The sequence below is a fragment of the Zingiber officinale genome, chromosome 10A, assembly GCF_018446385.1.
Source record: "Zingiber officinale cultivar Zhangliang chromosome 10A, Zo_v1.1, whole genome shotgun sequence".
NCBI classification, from domain to species: Eukaryota; Viridiplantae; Streptophyta; class Magnoliopsida; order Zingiberales; family Zingiberaceae; genus Zingiber; species Zingiber officinale.
Window position 1 is genome coordinate 48,515,683 of NC_056004.1, and position 6,000 is coordinate 48,521,682.

A 6,000-nucleotide genomic window follows, 5' to 3' on the forward strand; every position below is an offset into this window, starting at 1 on the left:
CACTATTAAAACAAAGGTAGAACAATATAACACGAGATTTTCTAATCTGTTTTGACTGTTGAACTTTTGCTCCTAATCTGTTTCAAGGACCGCAGCGCTGCTACGGTGCTCTTCATGTATAAGCTCTGCATATATTTAATCTCCTCCAACTCCGGAACCCTCCCACCTGATTGTGCCGGCTTTGGCACTCCATTTTGTCCGTCGCATTCTGCTGAAATTGATAGGCTGTTGCTGGGGAAGAGGTGGTCGAGCATAGCCACACTCCTTCACGAGTTTGTATAGGAGATCAGTTGTAAAGAATGGCTGCTGCAGCACCTTTTCGATGAAGGGCTGCCTGATAAGTGCTCCTGTTCTCTTGTCATACTTCTTCAGTATTTTCACTAGACCTGAATTCATCACAACAAGAATAATAAACCATCTAAATGAGTGCACAAATTTAAAAAAAAAAGAACCAGAAGAAAGGACAGAACACTTAATCAATAAAAGGACAGAACAGTTAATCAATAACACTCAGATAATTGTAAACTATAATTAGGCTCTGATCATGACTATGCTAACATGAGTTTCCTTGTTAACAAATTGAGAAATAATGGTTTGGAGAAATTAACAAACAAGACATGTAATATCTAAAACAAATGGGAGAGTTTGATACCTAAATAAAATCAACCTTGTTCAGTCAATGTAAAATCAGTTAAACTGCATTGGTAGTAGGCAAATAACATAAAATTTTCTGTTGTGGAAGTTATAATGAGAGTTCAACAAATAAACGATTTATAGCATAATGAAAAAGCTAAAACGAGTTCAACAGTCAAAGTTCATGTTGTCAGCTGAATAAACAAAGATGTGCTGGAATGGTTAAAGATAAAACCATCCTCGTGCTCCTATTTTCATGGGTAATTTTTTAGTGGATCAGCCGTTTTTCCAGATCTTGCATCAGACCAGGCTTTGGCAATCGTCCGCTTCATCTCATCATCGCCTTCTTCATACATGTTCTGAAAATATATTAAAATCACTATCCGAGTTTGAATACAACAACTCAGAGGGCAATAGAGAAGCATAGAGGATAGATAGATCACCTTCATCAAATCCATAATTCCTGCCATCGGATCTTTCTCTTGGCCAAGATTTGGCTTAAGCTGCAAATCAAAAAGCCAAATAGTTCTTGATGTTCTAAGAGAACTATTGGCGAGATGAACAATGCAAACAAGAAAGAGCAAGTATGTAAAAGCCTACAGGTGGAGGGCGACACACTTAAATTTGCAAGATATAACAGAATTAGAATGCAGTATCATTCCATTTATTATATGTTTGCTCAAGGCCAAATTCTACTACTCTTTTCCAAACATATTTATGCCAACTTCAATATTATGGTCTTCATATAAGGTTTACTTGGCAAGACTACAAATGATACTAGAATGTAGAAACTAAGTTTAGGAAGAATGTAAGAAGCAGTGTACAATATTAATACGCATGAATTTAAGAAAGCAGAATCTATAATTTATGACATTATAAGTACCTTGTCTTCCTTAAAGTGCAGGTCCAGCCAGTTTACCAATTTTCTATAATTTATGCTATAAATCAGTTAAACTGCATTGGTAGTAGGCAAATAACATGAAATTTTCTGTTGTGGAAGTTATAAAATTTTCTGCTGAATGCTAATTTATCATAACCTAGCAAAACAAATTTACCAAGCTACTCCAACACCCTTCTTAATCAATCTGATCAATTAGTAAACATGATTGTAGAATAAAACCCATAAATTGCCTCTGAAGCGAAAGTGCTAAGTTTATATTGGACTGAATGTAATTCATACACCATATGGATTGTTTGCAATGAAAATTACAAGCTCAAAAAAAAAAAACAAAGGTTTGGAACATAAAGGGATATCAATCCATCACAACTTAGATTGTTTGGAGGATCCACAGAAGTGTATTAATTTACATGTTAGAATACTGAAAATAAGCTACAGTGAAATCTTTAATGTGTACCATGGACTACATAAGAATAGATCAAGAAAAAGTTGAATTCTTACGGAAACCTACCCTGTAGTTAATTATATGATCTTCTACTTAGCCTTTACTTTCCTTTGAACATTCTTCCTTGATAGTAATCTTCAAAATTATATTAATTGTCAAGATGCATGCTATAAAACTGTTCAAACAATCACTTAGATAAAGCACAAACAATCACTTTGTTTGTGCTTCAAGATCCTACAAAGATTGAATTGCACATGGCAAAGATGTTGTCAGCCTGCAAACTTCTCGCTTAAATCAATTTCCAAACATGAAATACTAGTAGCGATATTGAACTATTTTTCTAGTTGTTAGTCTTTCTTGCAAAGGATGCAGTTTAATTTTCGTTGACAGATAACATGTTGCATATATAAATACTTGACTAGCTGTAATATGAGTATGAAGTACTCGGGGATTAACTGTTGGAGTTATCTTTCAAATGTCGAATTAATGGAGAAGGACCTAACCTATCATAGTTTTCAAATAAAACATCTCAATAACCTGGGAAATGATGGGATAAAATGATTATCACGATAATTTATATTAAACAAAAAGAGATTCCTACTTACATAAGCCTATGAGTTTTTTGAATTAGATGATGATACAGATTGACTTCCTTTTGTTTCCTTGACATTCTCTTTCATATCAGGACAATCTTCATTTTTTGGGTTCAAGGTACTTGAATCCATCTTCTGGACCTCCTCTTTTGGGTATATAAAAATCTGACGGACCATAGCACAAAATTCCCTGTAGAAAATTATACAACACCAGTTGTCAACATATCCACTTTATACATAGAAAATGGAAGATATATATACATAAGAGAAGAACATTAGGAATGTAGAAGCATGCTTACTGCCAAGGGTCATCTCCAACAAGCATCATATCATCCTCATTATCAGTAAATACAATCATCCAATTTTTATTTGGAGCCATCAATTCTCCTTTGAATTCAAATAGCTGATCTAACTCCTCGATCAATTGGTCATAACCATCAAACTTTATCAAGTCAACAGATCTTCCAAGAGCAACACCTTGCTTATGAACTTGATATCAAAATGGAAACAGAATCATCTTCTCCAATAAAAAAGAGGTACATTCTATAGCATGACATTCTTGATCTACAAAGGGACTGAATAGAGATGGACACTACACATTAAGTCAAATCTAAAAATGTGATTTAAAATCATTGGATCTTGTATATACACCAAAATTCAAAAAGCAAAGGAACTAGAAAGATATTAATCAGTCAGAAGCAAAGGACCATTAACGGAACTAAACTAAGGAATGAAAGAGAAAAGTATTAAATGAACCTACGTAGTAAATGAAAGACGATGGAAATAAGAAAACCTAGTCTAACTTAAACTATGATTGCAAGGAAATTAAAGACAACATAAAGTAAGCATGTAATGAAACTAAGCATGGAATGTAACTTAGAGCATTAAAGAAAGCTAATCTACCCTAGCCTAATTGCATTCAAATGAAGAACAAAACTTATAGCAATTGCAAAAGATAAGACAAGCAAACATTAAGTGAAATAAAGTGCACGAATTTAAACCTACTGTTGGAAGAAACATTTTATCGAACACCTTATGAGCATAAATCGAAATGACATGAGTACGTACAAATCTAAAACAAGGGAGAACAACTCAATACAAGCATCAAACAATCAACTAAAAGAAACATCACTATCAATTCGAATCAAGTGAAGAAACTGCAACAAACAAAAGCTGTCTAGATCTGTTGAAGAATTACTGATCGAACTTGAAGACTGCTGTGGAAGAAAAGGTGGAGTTGTGACTGGCCAAATCTGGTCCGGATGAAGGAAGTAGTGCTGGAATTGAAGTCTGCTGTGCTGACCAAATCTGGAGAAGATGTTGCTGCTCGAACTCAGAACTCGGAGGAATGAAGTCGCCTGTTGAATCTGTCACGAACCCTAGCCCGCGCGAGGAAGAAATGACGCGAACACAGAGGACGTTGCGAATAGAGAGAAGACTGAGCGGTAGAGGCAAAATTCCTTGGCTGCGGTGTGAATAGAAGAAGGAAGGAGATGGTGTCCGGTCGGTAGCGGTGGTTGAGTGGAGGTGGCCGCCGGCCGTCGGTGAAGGAGAAGAAACGATAGTCGCGTGAGAAGGAGCCGAACGGGAGAAGATGCGATGCCCTAATCAGAAATGCTTGCTTTGTGGATTTATTCCCCCAAATGCGATCCGACGGTCCTGATCAACCTAGATCCGAAGGAGTGGCTGAGATCAAATTTGAGTGAACGGTCGAGATCAACTGAAACCCATTGAATGGTCCGAATGGCTAGATCAAGATGAGCGGCTCAGATCACGCCAGATCTACACAGATTGGCCAAAATCAACCAGATCTTGATGAACGGTTAGAATTAATCAGATCTGAATCTTTCATTTAATTTGCTTTAGATTTGATCCAATGACTCAAATTTCTTCAGATTGAACTTCTCATTGACTCAAGTCTTTAGGTTCAATTTGGATCAACTTGAGCTCAATCCCTAGAAAATAAAAGTGCACAATTATAAGTAGAAATTCATAAAAATAGGAAGAATTATAACAAAACTCATAATATAAATCCAACTTAATAAACATGATAAAAATCAACAATTAATCATATGAAAGGATTAAAACATGAAAATTAAGGGTAGAAATAATGTATCAAAATGCTAATTATCAAGGGCTCGGGAGGTTATTGTGGCGGTGAGCTGGGACAGAGGAATAGGGCAATGCCAACACTAGAGTAAAGATCGGTTAGAGCAAACCTGGTTCGATCGTCGAAGCTGCGATGTGTAGAGAGGCGCCACAGGAGGTTAGATCTAGGGTTCAAACCCCTCTTAACCGGAGATCCACCAATGCAGGGTCGGCGACTCTAGGAGAAGAGAAATCTCCGGATGGACTCCAGTGATCAGTGGAGAAGAGCCTTAGCCGGCGGTGGACGCTTGGTGCTAGCGCGATCGATTTCCTTGTGGCTTCGGCATCGGGGAAGAGTTAGGGCTCGGCAACGGCAGCTATGGCGTTGATCGGAGCAAGGCACGACTCAATGAGGCTTCAGCCGACGTTGAGTAACTCTTGGCTGGTGGTTATGTATGAATGCGGGGAGAAGAAGTATTGCGGCGTCGATAGGCGGCGAGGATCAGCGTCGGGTTGGGAAGGAGGGGAAAGGGGAATCGGCAGTGGTGACCTAGCCTCACGCGAACAAAAAAACTCTTTGTTCGTGAGTTTTTTTTCGTGAAGTTAAAAAAAACTATTATTTTTTTGGGATTCAACAACATTCAATAGATAACAGTTTAATAAAACTGTTGTATATTATCATGTAAGCAACGCTAAAAGACAACAGTTTTTTAAAACCGTTGTCTTTGACATACATTAGACAACAGTTTTTTAAAAATCATTGTCTTTGACATACATTAGACAACAGTTTTTTAAAAACCGTTGTCATTTAAAAAAAATTATGGTGAACAACAACGGTTTTCAATAAAACCGTTGTTAAATGGCAAAAAGACAACAATTTCTCGAAAAACTGTTGTATATTAGGTGTGGTTAAATCTAAAATTTCTTGTAGTGCCATATACATGTGGGCTTCGGTCTAGCATCAACATACCACCAATTGAAACCAATAATTGTGAGATTAAGCCTACAATAATCACAATGATTCAACAAAATCAATTCGGAGGTGGACCACATGAAGATCCGAACCAACACTTGGAAGTTTTTTATGAAATTTGTAGGACAATGTAGATGAATGGAGTTCTAGCAGAAGAAGTGAGATTATTATTGTTTGGATTTTCCCTAAGAGATAGAGCCAAGCAGTGGCTAAACTCCTTGCTAACTAATAGCACCACATCTTGGGAGTAATGCGAGCAATAATTTCTTGACAGATTCTATCCTCCAAGCAAAATTGCCTATATGAGGAATTTGATAGCAAGCTTCAGACAATCAAATTCAGAATCATTATTTGAAGAATAAGATAGATT

General features: G+C 36.8%; 1 long non-coding RNA gene across 3 annotated transcripts; it reads right to left on the reverse strand.

Moving 5' to 3' along the window:
* Positions 1–36: 36 nt before the first annotated feature.
* Positions 37–1,510, reverse strand: LOC122028158. Of its 3 annotated transcripts, XR_006124661.1 has the most exons (4): positions 1,077–1,499; positions 653–992; positions 316–386; positions 37–208 (listed from the first exon to the last, which is right to left on the reverse strand). It is a non-coding gene; the product is annotated as an uncharacterized LOC122028158 (long non-coding RNA). The 3 variants fall into 3 exon arrangements; XR_006124662.1 differs by lacking the exon at positions 37–208 and having other exon boundaries at positions 263–386; positions 1,077–1,497; XR_006124663.1 differs by lacking the exons at positions 37–208; positions 316–386 and having other exon boundaries at positions 890–992; positions 1,077–1,510.
* Positions 1,511–6,000: the final 4,490 nt, after the last annotated feature.